The sequence below is a fragment of the Choloepus didactylus genome, chromosome 8, assembly GCF_015220235.1.
Source record: "Choloepus didactylus isolate mChoDid1 chromosome 8, mChoDid1.pri, whole genome shotgun sequence".
NCBI classification, from domain to species: Eukaryota; Metazoa; Chordata; class Mammalia; order Pilosa; family Megalonychidae; genus Choloepus; species Choloepus didactylus.
Window position 1 is genome coordinate 23,050,466 of NC_051314.1, and position 22,803 is coordinate 23,073,268.

Consider the following 22,803-nt stretch of genomic DNA (forward strand, 5'->3'; position numbering starts at 1 on the left):
AATTCTGCCACCAACATGTCCCTGAACATGAATTACATGTTGGGATGTAATTCTGGGATGTCTGAGGGCAGAGGCTGGCTGACATCTACTGGCCTAGTCATCCTGTCCACTTCCTTGTTAGTGCCTCTTTAATGGTGGATGCTCTCCGGTGGACATTTTGATACAAAGATCCTTATAGTTTGTGTCCCTTCCCATATGTACAACAACATACCCCTTCTCCAGACTTCTTTGTTTCCGATCTTACATCCTTCTTGCTCCTGCCAGGCCCTTAACCAATCAGCTAAGACATTTGCTAATGCTGATGTGTCTGTATATATCTTTACCCACAAAATGAATGACCAGGTGCACCTCTCCAATTGCCTTTCAAGGTTATCCCTGAGAGGGGTTGTTAGTGCAAGGACAGCAGTTTGTTATCGCATCAGTATACTGGACTGATCCATCCATAAACCAAGCTTAGTTTTTTTCTGGTTGTGTAAATCGGTTATAAAGAGCTGTAATGAGGTCAAAATGAGTGAGGAGGAGGCACTATAGCAACAATGGCTGGACCATCTGTTTGGGCAGTTTACGTCTCCCCTCTGGATTTGTTTCAGTCCAATCTTAAATGTACCACTGTCATCTTAATGACAGATTGCTGCTGGTCCCACATAACCTTATGGTGGATCTGACAGCACCCTGCACATGATAGGTCATTCTGACCATATGGTCACTTGATGCCCCATAGTCAGAGGCTCAGTCTCTACCTGGACCCAGTATTGTGACAGGAATTATTTTTAAATGGTGTTGCGTTCTCTGCTACAGATGGCATGGCTTTGCTCCAGAACCCTCAGGCATATGCTGTAACTCTTCTGTTGGGGCTTGCTGGAGACTCTATCTGGCCTCTTTATCTACCAAGATAACTTCAGTATCAGGCAATTGATTGGATCATATGGCCCAAGTGTCAGGTTTGTTTATATTTTAGCCTGAACCTGCTGAAGAGACATTTCTTGTTCTGGTGGATAGCCTTCAATATCACCTAATAAATAGATCAGAGCATTCCCAAATGTGGACAATGCTGCCTTTAAAATCTGAAGAGGCTAACTAAGCAGTGTGCTTTTTCATTATTAATGCATAGTTTAAGGTACAATAAATTTTTCTTTACTTTGGGAGGGTGTCACATCAGGCTCTAGATCACTGGACCCCTGAAAACTTCACTAATGCTCCATAGGTTTTACTTCCCATGCTCTGGCATCCAGAATACTTGCCATTTTTTGTTCATAGGTTCCAATGAATATGATGTGGTCAATATGTTGAACCAATATGATCTTCTGCAGAATGCCCAGCTTGTTCATGCTATACTGTGGCAGAAGATGAATGGTCCCTGGGGGAACACAGTGAATTACAATATTGCCCACCCCATGCAAATGAAAACTGCTTTTGAACCTCATTCTTGACGGACATTGAAAAGAATGCACTACCTGTTCAAGTCACAAACATCATTTTATCCAGTAAAGATACAATACCTGGGGAGAGAATTGTGGGAAGATGGTGGAGTAGGAAGTTACAGGAATCAGTTCTTCCACTAGAACAACTACTGAACCGGCAGGAACTGTCTGAATCAACTATGTTAAACTCCAGAGTCTAGTAGAACACTGTGCAGCATCCAGGGAAGAGCAGAAGGAAGAGGCTGGTAAATTGTGGTAAATACTGGTGAATTTCACTCTCCGTGCAGCAGCTACCACCCCCATCCCCCAGAATTGCAGCAGGTAGCAGTGAGCAGTGAGGTTCTCAACCCCAGCTCCTGGTGAATCTTGCTGGTGCCAGAGTGGGATATAATGACCTAGTTCCCCAAGATCTGTATGTGTGCAATCGATTATTGCTCACTGTTTTTGATTAGCTACTTCAGATCACTGAGTTCCAGCTCTGAGGGTGGCCATTGTTCCAATCTGCCTTGGGCAAAAACAGCAGTGGAGTCTTAAAGACAGTATCCTTCTTCAAAACTACAGAAAACAATTAAAGGGCTGCATTAACTAGGCAAGTGCTGAATGAAGAAAGTGCAGCTTCAAAAAGCTATAGAAGCTTCTGATGCCCTTGCTGCCCCCTCCCCCATTCCTCCCCAGCACAGTGTAGAGCTGGCCTGTGCTCCCATTGTGGGTCCCTGGCATTGTTCAGCTGGGAAAGACTGAATTAGGAAATTCCTCTTAGGCTCCCTCCCTCCCTCCCCCACCCTGCCCCCAAATTTGCCCTCCGAACAAAAGCTTGGGAAAGCCAAAGCAGTGTAAGAAAGGATGAGGTTAAACAGCTTGGAGCAAAGGCTGACCTGATTTATATCCCAAATAGAGCACCCTAGAGAGAGAGAAATTCTATTTCATATGGAGTACAGGGAGCATTCAAATTCTTGTAAATAGGGGAACTCCTAAGGGGACAAGCAAGCATAAACCCAGGATAAGACACAGGCCTGGAAAAGGCAGGTCAGGCTCTGCACTTTGTATTCACCTTGGGCTGATTTTGTTGGGTGGTCTGAACCTGAAGGAGAGCACTGACCAACACAGATCCAATTGGCAAAGACTGTGAAAGTTGTTTTTTGGCACTGGTTTGAGTATGAGTAACCATATGAGTAACTGTAAATGTTAGTCTTATTGTATTGTATTTTGCTTTTGTATGTAATTCCACTTTTTATTTCTTACTGGTTTGAAAGTGCACATTTGTTAGCTCCTGGCCCTTAAGGAAATCTCTGTTATAATACCAGTTGTATGCAAGTTCAAGAAACAGATAGCTCAGGGACTAAATCCCAGAGTTAGTACTTTAAAATATTAAAGCACAGTGTGTCAAGAAGATGAAGGAAAATACAGAGAAAAAACTAAAGGATATCAGAAAAACAACGAAGGAACAATGTGAGAATCTAAATAAAGAGGTACAAAATTTAAAAAAGAAACCCAATGAGACTCCTGGAGATGAAGAACACAACTAAAATTAAAAATTCCCAGGGGGTTTCAATAGCATATTGGAGATGGCAGAAGAAAGAATTAGTGAACTCAAAGACAAGACAACTGAAATTAGTCAGGCTGAAGAGAAGAAAGAAAAAGAATTAGAAAAAGTGAAAGGAGCCTAAGAGAACTGTGGGACACCATCAAGCATACAAATATATGCATTATGAGAATCCCAGAAGTAGAAGAGAGAAAGGGGAAGAAGGAATATTCCAAGAAATAATGACAGAAAGCATCCCAAACTTAGCAAAATACGTGTCTATGCACATCCAAGAAGCCCAAAAAGACCAAACAGGAGAAGCATGAAGAGAAATATGCCCAGACACATAGTAGTCAAAATGTTGAATGCAAAGGACAAGGAGAGTTCTGCAAGCTGCAAGAAAAAAGCAACATGTTATGTACGAGGGAGTCCCAATACGAAGTTCCAATTTCTCATCAGAAACATGGAGGCAAGAAGTCAGTGGGATGAAATAGTTAAACTGCTGATAAAACAAGTTCCAACCAGGGATTTTATATCTGGCAAGACTGTTTTTCAAAATTGAGGGAGAGATTAAGATATTCCAAGATAAACAAAAGCTGAGGGAGTTTTTCACAACTAGAACTGCCCTACAGGCAATGCTAAAAGGAGTTCTTCAGACTGAAAGGAAAGGGCTCTAGACAGTGGATCAAAGCAAAAGAAAGAAAGAAAACCTCCCATAAATGCAACCATATGAGTGACTATAAATGCTAGTCCTATTGTATTGTATTTTTTGTAGGTAATTCCACTTTTTACTTCTTACAGGTTTGAAAATGCACATGCATGAATAATAATGATATATCTATTGTTTGTTAAATACAATTTATAAAGATAGAATTAGTAACAAATATAAGAAAAAGGTGGGGGGATAGAGAGGTATAGGAACAGGGTAGGTGTATGCTATTAAAGTTCAGTTAGTATAAAATCAAATGTGATTGTTGTAGATTTAGGCTGTTAAATTTTAGCCCTATGGTAACCACAAAGGAATTATATGAAACATATATACAGAATGAAATAAGGACTCAAGATGGTACAATACAAAAAAATCAAATAAATATATGATAATAGGCATTAATGGAAGAATTGAGGGATAAAAAAGGTTTAAGACTTACAAAGACCATGTAGAAAAATGGCAGAAGGAGGTCTTGCATTATCAGTAATTACTTTAAATATAAATGGACTAAACTCTCCAGTCAAAAGGCAGAGATTGGGAGAATGGATAAAAAAAGCTTAAAAGAGACTCACCTTAAATTCAAAGACACAGGTTGGCTGAAGGTAAAAGTTTGAAAAAGTATATACCATGCAAATGGTAACCAAAAAGAAGCTGGAGAAGCTATACTAATATCAAAAGGGGTCAATTCAACAAAAAGACATAACAATTGTAATTATATATGAACTTAATGGTAGAGCCCCAAAGTATATAAAGCAAATGTTGAGAGACTTGAAGGGAGAAATAGATAGTGCTACATTAATAGTAGGAAATTTCAATACACCACTTTCAATACTGGATAGAATTTCTAGAGAGAAGATCAATAAGGAAATAAAAGACTTGAATGATACTATAAACCAACTAGACCTAACAGACACACACAGGTCACTTCATCCAACAGCAGAAGAATATACATTCTTCTCTAGTGCACAGGCATCATAGGCCATAGATGTTAGGTCACAAAACAAGTCTCAATAAATTCAAAAATATTTAAATCATATAATGTATCTTCTCTGACCACAGTGCAACAAAACCAGTAATCAATAACAGATGGAGAAATGGAAAATACACAAATATGTGGAAATTAAACAACTCACTCTTAAACAACTAATGGGTCAAAGAGGAAATTGCAAGGGAAATATCTTGAGGTAAAAGAAAATGAAAACACTACACACAAAAATATAGGGGATGCAGCAAAAGCAGTGCTGAGAGGGAAATTTATAGCTCTAAATGCTTACATTAAAAAAGAATGATCTCAAATCAGAGACTTACCCTCAAAAATCAATATAGAAATTGAAAAGCCAACTAAACCCAAGGTGAGAATTATATACTATGATCAAGTGAGATTTATCCAAGGGATGCAAGGATGGTGTAACATGAGAAAATCATTATGTGTAATACATCACATTACTAGAACAAAGGAAAAGAAAAACAAATGAACATCTCAATTGATGCAGCAAAAGCATTTGACAAAATCCAGCAACGCTTCTTGATAAGAACACTTAGAACATGTTTTAAATGATGAAGAACATATGTGAAAAACCCACAGCTAACATCATACTCATGGCAAAAGACTGAAAGTGGTACAAGACAAGGATTCTCACTTGTCACCACTGTTATTTGACACTGTAGTGGAAGCTCTAGCCAGAGAAATTAGGCAAGGAAAAGAAATAAAAGGCACCCAAACTGGAAAGGAATTAAATCTGAAGAAGAAATGAAGAAAAAATTCCACTTACAATAGCACCAAAAAAGTTCATATATCTAGGAATAAATTTAATCTAGGATGTAAACAATTTATACATGGAAATCTACAGAACATTATTAAAGGAAATCAAAGAAGGCCAAAATAAAAGAAAGAACATACCATGCTCATGGATTGGAAGACTAAATATTGCCAAGATGTCAATTCTATGCAAAGCAATTTACAGATTCAATGCCATTCCAGTCAAATTCCAATAACCTTCTTTGACAAAATGGAAAAGCCAATCATCAAAATAATATGGAAGGGTAAGGGGCCCTGAATAGCCAAAACCATCTTATATAAGAAGAATGAAGTTGGAGAATGCACACTCCCCAATTTTAAAACTTACTACAAAGCTACAGTGGTCAAGACAGCATGGTACTGGCACAAGAAGCAACTTATAAGCCAATGGAATCAAAGTGAAAGTTCAGAAATAGACCCTCACATATATGGCCGATTTACTTTGGAGAAGGCTGCCAAGTCCACTCCACTGGGAAAGAATAATCTCTTCAACAAATGGTGGAAGGAAGACTGGTTATTTGTATGCAAAAGAATGAAAGAGGACCCCTACCTCACACCATATACAAAAATTGATTCAAAATGGATCAAAGACCTAAATATAAGAACCAGGACTATAAAACTCCTAGAATATAATGTAGGAAAGTATCTTCAGGATCTTTTGTTAGGCAACAGTTTCTTAGACTTTGTGCCAACAGCACAAGCAACAAAAGAAAAAATAGATAAATGGGACCTCATCAAAATTTAAAACTTTTGTGCCTCAACGGACTGTGTCATGAAAGTGAAAAGACAGCCTACTCAGTGGGAGAAAATATTTGGAAACTGCGTATCAGGTAAGGGTTTAAAATCCAGAATATACAAGGAAATCCACAACTCAAAAATAAAAAGGTAAAGAACCCAGTTTAAAAATGGGCAAAATATTTGAATAGACATTTCTCCAAAGAGGATATGCAAATGGCCAAAAAGCACATGAAAAGATGCTCAACATTAGCCATTACAGAAATGTAATTCAAACCAGGAGATCCCATTTCACACCCACTAGAATGGCTACCCTTAAAAAAAAAATGAAAAACACATTGCTGGAGATAATGTGAAGAACTGTTCATTGTTTGTGGGAATGTAAAATGGTGCAGCCACCATGGAAGACAGTTTGCTGGTTCCTCAGAAAGTTAAGTATAAAATCATCATATTACGTGGCAATTCACTTCTAGATGTATACGCAAAAGAACTGAAAGAAGGAATCTAGCAGATATTTGTACACTGATGTTCATAGCAGCATTATTCATAATTGCCAAAAGATGGAAGCAACCCAAGTATCCAACAGATGAACAGATAAATAAAATGTGGCATATACATATGATGGAGTATTATTGAGCTGTGAGAAGGAATGAAGTTCTGATACATGTGACAACATGGATAAACCTTGAAGAATCATGTTGAATGAAATAAGTCAGATACAAAAATACAAATACTGTATGATTTCACTGATATGACACAGTAAGCAAATTCATAGAAAAAAAAATAAGAATACAGGTAACCAGAGCTAGGGTAGGAATAGGGAATGGGGAGTTAATTCTTAATTGGCACAGAGTTTCTCTTTATAGTTTGATAATGTTTTGGTAATGTATAATGGTCATAACACAATATGTGAATGTAATTAACACCAGTATATTATATATCTGAATGTGTTTAAAAGGAAGAATTTTAGGGGGTATGTACGTCACTAGGAAAAAAAAAAAAAAAGGCCAATATAATTGTGCAACACAAACAGTGAACCCTAATGTAAATTATGGACTATAATACAATTATAATAATATTCTCTCATTAGTTATAACAAAGGTACCACAGTAAAGCAAAATGTTAAAAATGGGAGTGGGTATATGGGAACTCTATTTTCTGCATAAATCTGTAACATCTCCAACTGAAAGAAAGAAATGATACCTGGTGCAACAGCTTCAATTGGGGTACTACTTGGTTAAGTTTGTGGTAGGTCAGTGTCATGTACCAGGAGAAAAACTGTGGAATTAAATGGAAATATGCCATTACCCTCAGGATGCAATATTATTTTTTATTTACTTTATTGGCTAGAATTTAGAGAGAATTTGGGGTTTCCATTCTAACAGATATTACTCCATAGAAAAAGGGAAAATGTGAGGGTCTTGTTGTCTGCTCAGTGTGTCCATTTAGTATATCTTTTGGAATTGGCAAATGATAAAAGGCAGGGTTGTGTGGTCCACAGACCCTGTGAAACTTCTGTGAAATGTATGGCTTGGGCTATGGACTCCACCTGACATCCATAAGTCCCAATTCTAATAATTCTAATATGATGACCCTTTGAGTTCCCCTGTATTCAAGAGCTTTTGAAAGATCTGGGTATTTCTTTTTCCCTGGTATACACTTACCCATATGAATGGCTGTAGGTCCCATTGGGAAAGGCCTGGGGGAATCATTTCTTTATTCACTTGCTCTGGAGTTGCAACTCTTTCTCCCTGGCATCCAGCCTTTCTTTCAATTGATAGGTTCTAGTTCTGAAAACTGGGTAAGGGATTGTGGTTTTTCATTGAGGTGGGTGGCTTCAGGGTTCTGCTCACCCAGTTTTAATTTTTATTTCACTACATGTTAAGCAATCTCCTTGTTGGCAGTCTGTCTATCTTGCCCTTAAGAACACTGTGTTCTATGAGCTCTCTCTATACTCTTGAAGGTCAGGCTTCCCTGGTTGCCTTTCCAAACTTTCTGTTCATTTCTGTAGTTTTATTTACATTGTTTCTGAAAGTTAGCTACTCTCTCCCCACCAATGCTACCAGTTGCTACTAGGAAACTCATTTTGTTAATAGAAGCTCCTACCATAGGCCCAGCCTAGAGAGGACTGTCATCACAGAGCTTCTCAACATGCTGGATCTCTCCTTACTGGCTCATTCCTAATTGCCTTGGTAAATGGAGTGTTGTCTGGGCCCTACCTAGGAACATGGACGGCAAAGGAATTCTCTCATCTTATTCAGTACACAAATTCTAAAATGCCCATTTTTTTCTGAGCCTTTTCACTCCTTCCTCCACCATCTGCCCCTGGCGTCTACTTCATTTACTGTTGGCAATTGCTTCTTCCAAGTTTCCAGACCCTAGCTGTATATCAGACTAGTACCCAGTTCAGTCATTCTAAGAACAACCAGCATATTCCTGCAATTATTGAGAGTGCCCTGATATTGACAAAATCTCCTTTATCCCACTTTATATAATGACCCTCTCTGGCATCCTCACTCAGTTCTTGGTATAAATTTCCCCTTCTGCCTTAACTAGACCAGCACTTCCTCAGTCAGGTAGGATTTTGGGTTTTGCTTTAGTTGTGGCTCTGGTGGCCAGGAGGGGAAATGGGGGCCAGACCCTCAGAAGGGCAAGCATTATAACAAGCATCTGCCTCCTATGAGGCTTTTGTGAAATCTTCTGGTAAGGCTGGGATGGGAAAGGGGGCCTCTGTCTTCTAACAATTCTGAGTGACTCACTTCTGCTGGCCCAAAATGTTCAGGGAAAACAGGAATTTGCAGGTTCTCAAGTGCATCTACCAAGATATTCCCATTCCAGATCTCAGGGTCCTTTTTATTCCCTATCAGAGCCTAATTTTGGCATTAAGATTTCTAAGGCTTAGAATTTAACCTTTGAAGTTCTACTGCTCTTGTAATTAGGTCCTGAGCCTGGTTTTAAGCTCCTTTGGCCCTCTTACTGCAGAAGAAAGTCTCTTTAAATAGCGTCAGGGAAACTTTTGAGTTTCATGCTTCACTTTGAATAGAAATTGATGAATAATAAACCTGAACCTATCATGTTCTCTCTTTCTTCAATACTGTATTATCAGTGTTACAGGGGATTTCCCATTCTACTATGGATGCACAACCCATAAAGGAGATCTGGGCAGGGCACTCACCAGCATCTCCTATAGCAATGACCTTTGTTAATACCATATGGAACAAGGATTCCCTGCAACACATTTTAGGAAACATTATGCTACATGCCTAGCACTAATGGGAATGGACATGAACAGATAGATAATTGCAACATAATCAGCTCTATCTAAAATTTATTTATTGTGGGCTTATTATGTGACAGTGCTGTGCTAGGTGTGGGTGACCAATGATCTCGGTTTTCCTAAGACTGAGGGGGTTCCTGGAATACAGAACTCTCAGTTTTAAAACTGGGACAGTCCCAGGCAAACCAGGCTGAGTTGGTTACTCTAGCTAGGTGCTAGGAATGTAAAGGGGAGTGATATAGTATTGTCTGATGCAAAAATCACAGACTCTGCTGAGCTCAATAAATGAAGAGCCAGGGATTCTTAGAGGAGATGGCTGCTAACTTTGCCTATGGGAAAGTAGGAAGATCCCCACAGAGAAGGTGTCATTGTGCTCACTTGGGCTTTTCTAAAACCACTGGACTATGTATCATGTTTGCTGGACCCAGAGAATTCAACCTGTGCTCTTCTCTTAAGATCTCATCTTCCTGTTTGGGACTGGGGGCAGCCTCAGCTTCTGCTCTGGCAAGTATGATTATATTCCAAAAGAAAAGAGGGCAGCAGAAGTTAAGCCTGTTCCATGATTTCCTTCAGGATAGAAGGGACTATTTTAAATTGAACCAGGTATATTGAAAATGGTGCCCATATTTTTTATTCATGCAAACAGTATTGAACAACTACTAAATGCTGGGCAGTGTTCTAGATACTGGGGACACAACAGTGAACACAGACAAAAATCTTCATGCAACCAACATTCTAGTGACAGAGAGAGACAGAGGTTACATATGTATTTTTTCATTTATGATTATTAGAGATGGCAATAAGTGTGGTAAAAAGTAAAGAGACAAGTTGGAGGCTAATGAAATAATCTAGGTGAGAGAGGATGGTGGTTTGGATCAGGGCAGTGGCACTGGATGTAGTAAGAAGTATTTGGGTTCTGGATATATTTTCGAAGTAGAGCCCACATTATTTACTGATGGATTGAATTAGGTGTGAAAGAAAGAGAGCAATCAAGAATGACTCCTGGATTTGTGACTTGCATAATTAATGAGATGGGGGAAGGCTTTGAGAGGAGCAGGTTTGGGAGTCAGGAGAGATCAGAAGTTCACCTCATAGGCACCCAAGTGTGGATGTTGAGTGGGCAATTGGATTTTTAATGTTGGAGTTCAGGAGAGGCCTGAGCAGCAGATCTTTTGGGAGTCTTTAGTTTAGAGATGATATTGAAAGCTACAATCATGTATGAAATCACTAAGGCAAAAGGGTGCACATAGAGAAGAAAAGAAGTCTTATGACTGAGCCCTGGGGCACCCCAACATTAAGAAGAATGGGGAATGAAGAAGAACCAGTACAAGAGACTAAGGAGAAATAGTCAATGAAGGAAAAGCAAAACTGGGGAGTATGTTGTCCTGGAAGCCACATGAAGACAGAGTTTCAAGGATGAGATTATGATCAGCTGTAAATCAAGTAAGATAAGGACAGGATTAACCACTGGATTTAGCAACATAGAGGTGATTGATAATCTTGACTACTCTGAGCTTTGACCATTAAAATGGAAACTGATTTCAGATTATTTTATCCCTTGGGAAATCTCTCAACTTTTCTTTGGAAACTGGCCCAAAGTTTCTAAAGGAGTGACAAAGTTTGTTTTTTTGATTTTCAGCCAGACTGTGGTAACCTTAAAGGCAGGATTCTTATCTTATTTATTGTAGTACCTCTGGACCTCTAGCACAATGTTGATGCATAGTATTTATTCAGAAAATATTTGATATGTAAATGAATGGATGTGATATTCAGTATGCAAGTTGCCTTCGCCACCTTTTCCTCCTTTTGTTCTTCTTGTCTTCCTTCTTTTTCTTCTGTATACAGTTATCTGCATTTTAAATTTCTTCCTTTGAAAGATTTGTTCTTTCAATTAATTCTATTTTTGATAAAATAAACTAATGAAAGATAAAGAAACATAACAATAACAATAAGAATAATTCACTGAGGGTTTATTTTATGCCTGGCATTAGATCAAGAATTTCACAAATGTAATTTCATTAATCTGCACAATGACCCTTTGAGGCAGGCAGTTTTTTTTTCAACTTTACCATTGTATAAGTTAAAAAATTGAGAGGTAAAGTAATATGCCAGGGTCTTTATGGTAGTGATTGCTGTGTGTTCACCGAAGCCCATTTCCTTTTCCTTCTGAGCATACAGCTAGGTATACTTCCCAACATCCCTTGCAGTTAGTTATAATCAAGCGTCTGATTTCTGGCTGAGTCCAAAATGCAATGTGGGCACAATGATATGTGCCACTTCCAAGCCTAGCCCGTGCATACCTCACATGCACTATCATCTCTCTTCCCCCACATATAAGCTAATTGTGCAATTTCTGAGGCCAGATGGAATCACGAGATGGAAGGAAAAGGTTCCTGAATGACCTATGGGAGGCTGGCTGCTGAGGACTTATTTTATTGAGTCTTTAAGACTTGGGTTGTTTTTTTTTTTGTTGCTGTAGCTGGTATTACTTTCCCTATTGGTTATACAGCTGGCATGTCTGAAGACTTATTCTGTGGAGGGGCAAAACAAGGAGTCACTGGACCACAGGGTATAAAGCATAATTAAGGGTATGGACACCATATCAAAAACAAGGGACTAAAGTGACCATATGCATAATGAATGCTACATGCCAAGATCACTAGGTCTCTTCTCCAATTTGACCATAGAATGCTGATGGGACTTTTACTTTCCAGGCCAGAGATGGAAAGAGTGTCAAGAGAAAAGACCAGAAGGTGATGACAATGGGAATTTCCTAACCAGTAGTCCAATGAAATCAATGTTAACAGGCCCTATTGCTCTGCTGAGAACTTCTAAACAGGCTTTTGGTTCCTCACTTGAAATAATATCAATCAATGAGGATTACCAGACTTTAGGAAAAGCTCTAACACAAAACGCAGAGACACAGCAAACAGGAGAAATACAACTAGGAGGAATCAGAGATGATGCAGAGATGAAAATGCCAAAATATCTTTCATTGATATTGCTAAGAGAGATAAGGTAGCATGTGAATGATATGAAAAATGTTCTATAGTAAAGAGACAGAGAAGAAATGAGTTTTTGCAATTAAAAACATAAAGATGGAAACTAAAATCTCAGTAGAAGAATTGGAAGATAAAATTGAAGAAATTCCACAAAATGTCAACAAAAAGGTGAAGAAAAAGATAGGAAATTATAACAGTATCAGAGGACCAGATGGAATTCCGGAAAGAGAGATCAGAGAAAGCCAAGGGGAGGGTTGGAAAACCATTTATGAAATAATTTAAGACTATTTCCCAGGCGTGAAGGACATGAGTTAACAAATCAGAAGAGTTATCTCCTAGTGGATAGTAGATGGAAAAATGGATCTACACAAGGGATTGTTATCAAGAAACTCCTGAAAATTGGAGACAAAAAGGATCCTGTAAGTTTCTGGAGGGGAAAAAGGTCACATACTAAGGCTCAGGTAACAGAATGGCTTCAGCTGTTTCAGCAGCAGCATCTCCAAAAATGTTAAAGCAAAATAATAACTAACCGACAATGATATACCTGGCCAAATTATTAATCATAATTGAGGGTAGAGTAATGATTTTCCTATGTTTAAGGTCTAAAACATGATGCAAAATCCACTAGAGGATGTGCTTCAACAAAATAAGAGAATAAATCTATAATGAAGAAGATGGGATACAGCACATAGCAGAGCCAAAGAGAGGAGCAAGGCAATTCCCTGGAGGTTGGGGAAGGGACCTCCCAGGGTAGGAGCTGTTCCCACACAGGGAAGACAACCTGTCCAGGTCAGAGCAGTGTGAAGCCAGAGGCAAACCCACTGGGGGATGTCATCACCAAGCTCCTAGTTAACCTGAGGACAAGATGCCCAGGAGAGTCTGGTCTGCATTCTTTTACCTTGCTTGTCTTGAGCATATGCTGAGAAAATTCCTTCTCTCTCCTTCATGCCCTGCTGCCTGGATCAGCTGAGGACACTCATTTCACCCACAGAAATGTTCTGCTTTGACCTCATCTTGAGAGTTGGAGTTATGCCATGCAAATTCATGCAGATTCAGAACAGTGCCCTTGCCCTGACCATATTCCTTCCATATGTCTAGTTCTTGGCCTGTGTTCCAGCACTGCCAGATGAGCTGTAGTGTTTCTGAAGTGAGCTCTGTGTTTCTGAGGACTCACCATTGACTTTCCCAGTGACTTCTCCAGAAGAAACCCTTCTAAACCCTCAGGGAGAATGAAGCCAGCTCAGGAACTTGAGACCCAGTTCAGCCTGCCCTCCCCTGTGAACCTCTATTTAGCAGGAACACATATAGGTTTGTGTTGCTACCCCATTTTCCAAACCAAACACAGTATTTAGATCTCCATGCATAGGAGAGAGACCCATAAGGGAAAGCTGGGGAATGATTAACACAGAAGATGATGGGATAAATGGAGAGGCCTTGGATTGGGACAAGATACAGAGAGTATCTAAGGTACTGGTAATGGTCTAGCTATTAACCCAGGTAGAGGTACATGATTACTTACATCATGATTATTACTTAAACTGTTCTGTACCTATGATCCATTTCACAATTTAAGAAAAAAGAGCAGCTGAACCAGGTAATTTTCCAGGTGCCTTTCAACAGTGATGAGCTCTAATTTTATGAGGCTATGGAGTGGAATTGTATAGAACGGAATGAATCTGATGGCATAATTCATTGTGGTCTATGAGATGGTCCTGGTTAGGGAAGCACTGATGCTTTTTGGTATGATCGTTTACAAGTCCTAGAGACAAAGTGTGGTGACATGCTGATGGAATTAAGATCATGGAACAGCGATGAAGTTAGTTGATCACAGGTTTTCAAAGTTGAAGTGTCCTAAATAGCACTAAATAGACACCACCCTGGTGTCTTCCATTCTTCAAAAATGCTCATCCTGTTGGCCTTTCTTGAGTTTTGAAGACTTTACCTTTAAAAGTATCCAGAGTCTGGCCACTTTATACCACCTTTGACCTAACCCAACACAGTATTTCACCTGGATTATTGTAACAACTTCCTAATTGGTCTCCCTGCTTTAAACCTTGAATTGCCTTCCTCCCATATAGTCTATTCTTAACAGAGTATCCAGAAAGATCCTTTAATAACTTAAGTCATTGTGTCATTCTGCTCAAAACCCTCCATAGAATTCCCATGCCTTACAGAGTAGAATACCGTAGTAGACCCTACAATATCTGGACCCCTGCCACCTCTCTGATCTCATCTCCAACTCTTTTCCCTTTATTCACTCTACAGCAACTACCCTAATCTGCTGCTGTTTCTCATAGAGGCTAGGTATGCCTCTGCCCCAGGATCTTTGCACTTGTTGGTTTCCTCTGCCTGATGAGCACACTGCACAGAGATTCCTGGTGCTTGCATCCTCATTTCCTTCAGGTTCCTGCTCAAATGTCACTTTGTGAGGCCTTTCTTGGCCATTCTTTGTGACCATTCTGGCATTCCTTATTCCTCTTTCCCATTGTATTTTTCTCCATTCCTTATATTTTATTGATTCATTTGTCATTGCTGGTCTCCCGCCCACTTATCCCTTCCCCATTAGAACATAGGCTCCACAAGGGCAAGACTTCTGTCTGCTTTGTTCGTTCTAATAGTCCTGACATGTAGACGCTTTCTTTTGGGCCTGCCCAATCCCAGGGCTCCATTTCCTGGTCTATAGTGATTCCTTGCGTAAGGAGTAATTAGTGCGGCTCAACAGTGGATGTTGACAAAGGATGTTTACCTTGAAGATCGTGAACAGCATCATGCAAATGCCAAGGCTTATTATTGCCACTAGAAAAGCACGAAGACCCCTGCAAGGCCTGGGAATGGCTTAATCTTCCAGGCTCCTGTGGCATCTTCTGGATTGCCTGAACTCACCCGTTGCCATGCTTTGGGCCCTCTCAGGCATAATTTAGCCAATTTCTTGACATGGGCATACTCTTATTGCCTTATAATGCTTTCATTGAGTTACGAGTCACAGCAGATAAGGACAAGCCTAAGTAAAAACAGAGATTTGCTCCTTTGGTGGAGTGTGTCCAAGCTGACAGCAGAGCAAACACTGAATGTTATTCAGGGTTTAATGGGAATTACTCTTTTTATTTGGTTTGGAAGGCATTGTTAACCCCAAATAAGAAAAATTCAAAGACTCCCTCAAATTCAAAGCCCAGGGAATGAGTTTGCTTGAATCCACCATCATGGTTAGAGGAGCTGGGCTGATTTTGTGGAAGGAAAAATACAAGATAGTGAAAACTTCCTTAGTAGGTTTAAAGGGAAACTTGAATTCTGCAAAACCCTTTTTATGGACTGGTGTATTCACCATGTATACAGCAGAGAATTTAGTTATAAAGGGGGAGGGAGCATACCTACAGAACTTCCTTACCTTTGTTATTCATCCCAAGCAACAGTTTATCAATCCAGAAATAAAAGCTCTGCACAGAAGGATTACAGTGCTTCCTGACAATAAAGCAAGGATGATCATCTTTGGTAAAGTAAAGGATTTTGACTCTTACCACAATCATTACATTTGCACATTTCTTTATACTTTTCAAAGCACACATACTTCTTTGGTTCACCTTCCCAATAGTTTTAGAAGAGAAATGAGTCAAGAGATATGGTCCCCATTTTACCACTGAAGAAACTAGCACTCAAATTGTGTTTTGCCCAATTTCATTTGTGCAGTTCTGTCCAAATAGAACTTTCTTCAGTGTTGGAAATATTCTATATTTGCATGATCCAAATGGGTGCCACTAGCCAAAAAGGAGCTACTAAGCACTTAAATGTGGCTAGTGTGATTGAAGAGCTGAATTTTTAATTTTTAAAAAATTTTAATAACTTTAATTTAAATAGCCATTTGTGGCTAATGGCTACTATATTTTGCAGTACAGGAGTCAGTGGCTAATATGAGACTCTAATCAGAATGCCTGAGTCTATGCCTATTGTTTCCTGGTCTGGGCAGGTTCTAATTAACTATGCAACAAGAAGTGAAATTTGCTAAGAAAGCAGTAGCTTTAGGTTTGGGTAAAGTGGCATCATTCCCAGAGGCCCTTGAGTCTAGCATACCTGGGCTCAATCTTCTTAGTGCTTTTTGTGCAGATAAATGCCAGCACCTTGGATTTTACAGCAAAGCACAGTATGAAATCTGGTTGCCATTATGCTTGCTATGTGATCTTTTTGTGGCTTCCATCTTCTTAAGAAAAGAAAAAAGGCTTCTGCCTCCCAACATATGCTAGAATGATAAGCACCTATTTAATCTCTCTGTCATTGCAAAGAGAACAGAATATTTCCTTTGAAGTGAGAAACGTTTCTTTGTGATTTTAGGCAATTCCCTTGGGGGAGATGGGGCGGAGGGGACGTTAGGCCAAACCTCATGTTTCCCAGCAAAATCCCAGATCTGAGAATGTGTTGGTATTCTGTGCTACAGAATGAGTAAGGGAAAGGGGAGATCCAGTCTAAGTGGGAGCAAATTGTTCTGAGAGCTTTCAAAACTTGTCTCATCTGTTTCTACATCAGCCTTGTGGGTTTAGAATTATTATTATAAAGCCTAGGTTTCTCAGTTTTAGCACTATTGACATTTTGAACTGTCTTGTGCATTGTAGGATGCTTAGCAGCATCTCTGGGTTCTACCCACTAGAGAAGCACCCCATGTCCCAGTTGTGACAACTAAAACATTGCCAGTATCTCTGGTATTCAAAATGCCCCCTGGTTGAAAATCACTGCTGTAGAGTCACATTAGATGAATCTATCCAATCTCACACAGCTCATTTTTGCCTGGAGAATTTTTAAACTCGGGTTTTTGTTGTTGTTATTGTCATTTTTCTCCTTCAAAGCTCATTGTTTTTAAGCTATACTGTTTTTAACTTTTGATGGAGTTTGGGAAAAAATATTAAAGAAAACTAAACCAGAAGAGTGAGTAAGAACCTTTGATATCCCTCTCTTCCTTCCCCAATCCAATAATCCTGAATCCCTGGTGTTTCAAATAGAGTCTGGTATAGAGCATGCGTTCAACAAATATCTTCTATATATGTGCACATGAATGAATGAAGTTCAAAGATACCACGTTTTCCCTTTTGGAGCAGATAGGGCCAGGGACTAGGGTCGGAATGGTCAGAAGGTGGAAGTGGAAAGACTCAAAGGAGTTTGAACTGGGGAACTTTAATGGGGTAAATCCAAATTAGAATCTTTGAGAACTATTTTAAAATTAGGATCCCAGAGGTTGACTAAAAAGGCAAGTCTTAAGGGGTTGGTGTCCTAGTGGTTAAGAGCATGAACTTGGAACCAGACAAACTTGCATTGGATTCTGGCTCTTTCAGCTGCTAGGTATGTGGCCATCACTCTTTTTCTAATGATAAAAAAGAGACAGATCCAAAGGTAGAAAATCAGAAAAGAGAACAGGGGCAGAACTTGAGCAAATCAGGAACAAAAGAGGAGATTCCAGGATGATTGCCTTTATAGGGTAGAGAGGGGCAGGGAAGGTGAGTGTGCTAGACTGCCAAGAGATGCAGAATCTCCAGAAGTAATTGTTACTCTGGTGTTGTTTTAGGTCAGGTTCCCCAGGCAGACCCTCAGATGATATTCTTGTACAAGTACTTTGTTAAGGATATGCTCCCAGGAGAAAGTGGGAAAGAAGTGAGGAAAGCAGATCAAGAAAGAGGAGGAAGTCAATCAAAGGTACAATTTCAGGCAAAGTTCCAGCCTCAGCCTGATCCTGCAGGAAAGTCTGGAGTGTAAATCACATCTTGAGAGTTTCTCCTGCCTCGAGCAAGGCAAAGGAGACAGGCTTTCATATTCTAACACCAGTCAGTCATTGGCTATGGGCTACCCCAGGAGGATTTAAATTCCTGTGAGCTTCTAGGTCTCTATACATATGTACAGATTGGCTCAGTGGCCCTAAAGTATTTTTCTAAAGAAGGTGATAGGTGCAAACAGTTAGAAGCAAAGAAGCAGAAGCTCAGAGTAGATGTACAAAACCAGTATAAAAAATGGATCTGGATGGACCCGGGTATACCACTGAGAATGTTTACTCCAGGTGCTGAGGGCCAAATTGAGTTGCTTCATGAGCAATCTGATTAAAAGCCTTGGAAGTGATTGTGAAGCTGTTGAGAACAAAAGAATTGGATTTATCAGGGCTGATTTGGAAGGCTGGATTGATGCACAGAGCTTGACTTTGGAGGTGATGAGACTTGGGTCCTAAATTCTCTTAAGATATTCCTGACCTGCTCCAGCTTCAGGCCTTAATGGCTATGCACTCTTTCTTATGAATTTGGGATAACTGCCTTTCTAGATCTGGGCATGGGCATGCAAGGCTGGCTGAAAGGCCCAGAGCCCACAGAGATAGATGATTGATTTGATAGGAAACAATTTCCACTGACTGTTTGTCCAATGAGAATAATGAGAGTAACAAAAATGGATAAAATTTATTGAAGCACTTCCTATGTGCTAACTCCGTCCTTAATCATGAGTCTGCAAGGCAGTTACTATTATCATCGCCATAATATAGATTAGAAACTGAGGCTGGGAGAGTCTGCTTACCTTTCCCCATATAGCTTATGAGTGATGGATTTGGAACTCAAATTCAGCTCTGACTCCAAAGCTCCTTGTTTTAACCTCTAAGCCAAATTGCTTTCCAGTTGTCACTAAGCATTAATGGAGACTTTCTGGATACTTTCAAGGCTCTTTCAGGGTCTGAGATCCAGTGGGGGTTGTGGTGGTGGTGGTGGTGTGCAAATTAACCCTGATAACCTGAGAGCCAGCATATTTGTACTGTAAACAAGGGTCCAGGCAAATACCATCAGACCTACATAATGGTGTTGGACACGCAGAAGTTCTTCCAGGTGTATCTTATCAGCAATCTGCAGCAGCAAAGCCTGTGCAAGCCAAATGCCTCAACAGTGATGTGATGGGGGCGTGCGGGACCTGGGAGCAGTTGCAGATTTGGGTCAGGAACTTGGGCTCAAAGGATATTTGAGAATGAGCCCCTATCCTTTCTTGTATTGGCTAGAATGTCTGGCTAGGCGTGAAATGAAGCCTGGAATGGCTGGACAAGATAGATAGCCTCCCACAGTCCCTGCCTCTCCTTGTCTTTGCAGCCAATCTTGGTCAGTATGACTGTAAGCTAAAAAGAGAGAGAGTGTCTGGACTAAGCCAGAAGTGGCTGAAGTGTCATGGGAAGGGCACTGGGTTTAGAACTGGTGACGTGGAGTGACATACTGACTTGTCATTTGCCAACTGAGTGTCCTTGGGCAAGTCACTTAACCTCTCTGATATTTACTTTAACACCTTTAAACAGTAATAAATAGCTAACATTTGTGCAGTACTTACTAAGTTCCTGGCATTGTTCTAAGAGCTTTGCATGCAGTATTAACTCAGTCCTCACAACAACCCTGTAAAGTGGGTACCTATTGTTACCACCATTTTGTAGATGAAGAAACTGAGGCCCAGGAGGTTAAATAGAGAGTGACCACTTGTCTAAGATTGCCTGAGATTGTCTCCACTTACACCTGTTATCCCAGCCTCTCATGTGGCTTACCCATTTTCCCATCCCCTTTCATGGTCAAAAGTGTTCTGGTTTGGATCTTAAATTACATGGTCACTTAGGTTAAATAACTTGTCAAAATCAGAGAACTGGTAAGTGATAGAGTAGATATTTATATCTGAGAATTTCAGATGCTCTTAATCACCAAACTATAATAGATGACTACACCTATTTCAAAGGGTTATTATCCCCTACCCCTTCCTGATTGTGGATGATGAGGCTTCAAGGAAAGTTGAAGGATGAGAGGTGACTTTTGATTTGGGTCTTAAGGATGTGTCTTAAGCTGGTCTAGAAGCTTGCCAGGGTGGTGGAGAAGGGGTGAGGTGCAGTGATATTCTAAGCAGAGGGAACTGTTTGCTCCTTCACAGACGTCGTATATCAATTAGGGACGTGTTCAGCTAAAAGGAACAGAACACTCAACTAAAAGTAGTTTCAAAATTAGGGACTGTTTTTCTTATGTAACAAGAGGCAGGGAGGTAGGCAGATGGTTGCACTGTTCAATTTTTCATTAAGGACCCAGGTTCTTTCCGTCTTTCTACTCTGCTATCCTAAAATAGGTTGGCTTTTTGTCCTTGTGTTTGTCATCTAAGGATCCCAAGGTGGCCTTTGGAGTAAGCCAGGCCTGAACTCAAGCATGACTCAGCCACTTTGCTGTGGGGCCTCGGACAAGGCATTTAACCTCTCAGTTTCCTCATCGGCAAAATGGGGAGGAAACTCAAGGATCGTTGGACAGATGGCATGAGCTACTGTAAGTAAAACAGAAAGTAGTCAAACATTTTTTTTTCTTTTTTCCTTTAACCCAGCTTATTTTATGTTCTTTGCATTACTTTGGGGGGAAGGCAGGGGCTAGGGTCAAAAAAAAGAAGATCTCACATTTTGGGTTACTTTTAGAAATTAAATTCATAACCATAATAAGTCAAATTCATAAGAAACCATCCATACTTTCTAGGTAAATATAGCTTATATAATTGGTAACACTGCAGACCAAGCTGGCCGCAACTGCTGACCCATTGCAAAGGCTGCCATGTGGTCAAAGGCTCAGAAACTGGGGCAGACAGAAGGTACTGGAGAAGCCTGAGGCCCCTCCCATGCTTTACCTTATCCAGTTGGCAAAGGCTGCTCAGCATTCTGGAGATTCGTATCCAAGTTTGTTGGATTTTTACCCAAAGCCAGAATTTGAGATAAGCCACAGTTAATATTTCAGAGATTAGCTGTTCCATTAGAAAAGGGTGGCCATTAATTAAGCCCTAGGGGCTGTCGGAATGAATTAGGGCCCTGTGGGAAGGGTGGATGTGCTCTGCTCTTAAAGGAGATGGAGGGAGATTGGAATCAGATTCCAGTGAGCTCTCTGTAGCTTTATTGGACATGTCCTATATACCCTGATTTAGAATAGATTTATTTTTTCTTAAAAAGTTTTTGTTTGCAAAGTCTATAAAAGCAACAAGATTTAATATTGGTTTAGCTAGGAGGGTGATTTCCCAAGCCAGTGGTTTAATTGCTTGGTATTTTGAAAAATCAAACAGAAATGAACCAGCATTTTCTAAAAGACTCTCCTCTCCAATTAGGTGATTTATATATAATATTTTAGTTTTAGTGGGAAACCAGAAAGAATTCATTTAAAACTTAGAAAAGCCTATGGCCCCAGAACAGAAAACCCTGGGGCCAGCTGGGTCTCTGTAGCTGGCAATGCTGAATATCTCTGAGACTAAATGGGGATGTTGCTTCATCCCAAAGACCCTCAAAGAGGAGTCTGAGAAACTTCCAGTTGGACTGGCAGTTCCTAGTGCATATACTAGAGATCAAGGTTGGCAAACTCTGTTGTAAGGAGCTAGAGAGTTAATATTCTAGGCATCAGGTCACATGGCCTGCGTCCCAACTACTCAACTCTGATATAATAATGCAAAAGCAGCCATAGATGATTCTAAACAAGTAAGTGCAAGTGTGTTCCAATAAAATATTTGTCAAAATAACAGGTGATGGGCTGGATTAGGTCCATGGACCTTAGTGTGTCAACTATAGAGGGTATAGAAGGGAGATAATAAACTAATAATCTGTATTTAAACACCAATATTTTTGTTGACTTAGTAACTTTGAAGTCATTTCACTTTGAGCTTCATGGCCTGGACCACAGAAAGGAAGTCTTGTTGTTTTCTGAGGCAAGAATATTTCAGATTCTTTCTGGGTAGGTAACTCAGGTCAAGTTGGGTCATCAAGTGAGATTTCAGAAATCACTTTCCTCTCCTGAGCAAGAGCAACATAGACCCAGATTACTATTTGTTGCATTCTCTGTTCACTTTCAGAGCCATTCCATGCTCTAAAATAACCCCTTTCAAAAGCAAATATGATAATGACTATTTGGAATCTGTAAGTGTGGCTTTACTAAACTGCATTTAAAGCATAATATCTAAGAACAGAGACCAGTCATAGATGCTGATTTGGAATCTTCAAAAGTTTCAAGGGTCAGGGAGGCTTCTGGAGGCTAACTTCTGGTTGCATGTACACCATTGCTTGACAGTCCGGATGATCTTAAAATTTTTATAAGTAAAAAGAAACTTCTAAAGGCAAAGCTTCATCTGAAGTGTGAAATTCTGAAGCACATGTCCATGATAAAATATGACTTAGTTTAAAAACAAAACAATTTTGAAGTTCTATTTTATTTTGAAGAAGTCCATTTTGGAGTTTTAGATGAGATTATATTCTCCATATTAAGCCAGTGAAAATATTCATATATTTCTTGATTGTGTAGAACATGGGCAGCAAACTACAATCCATGGGTCAAATTTGGCCCACCACTTTTTTTGT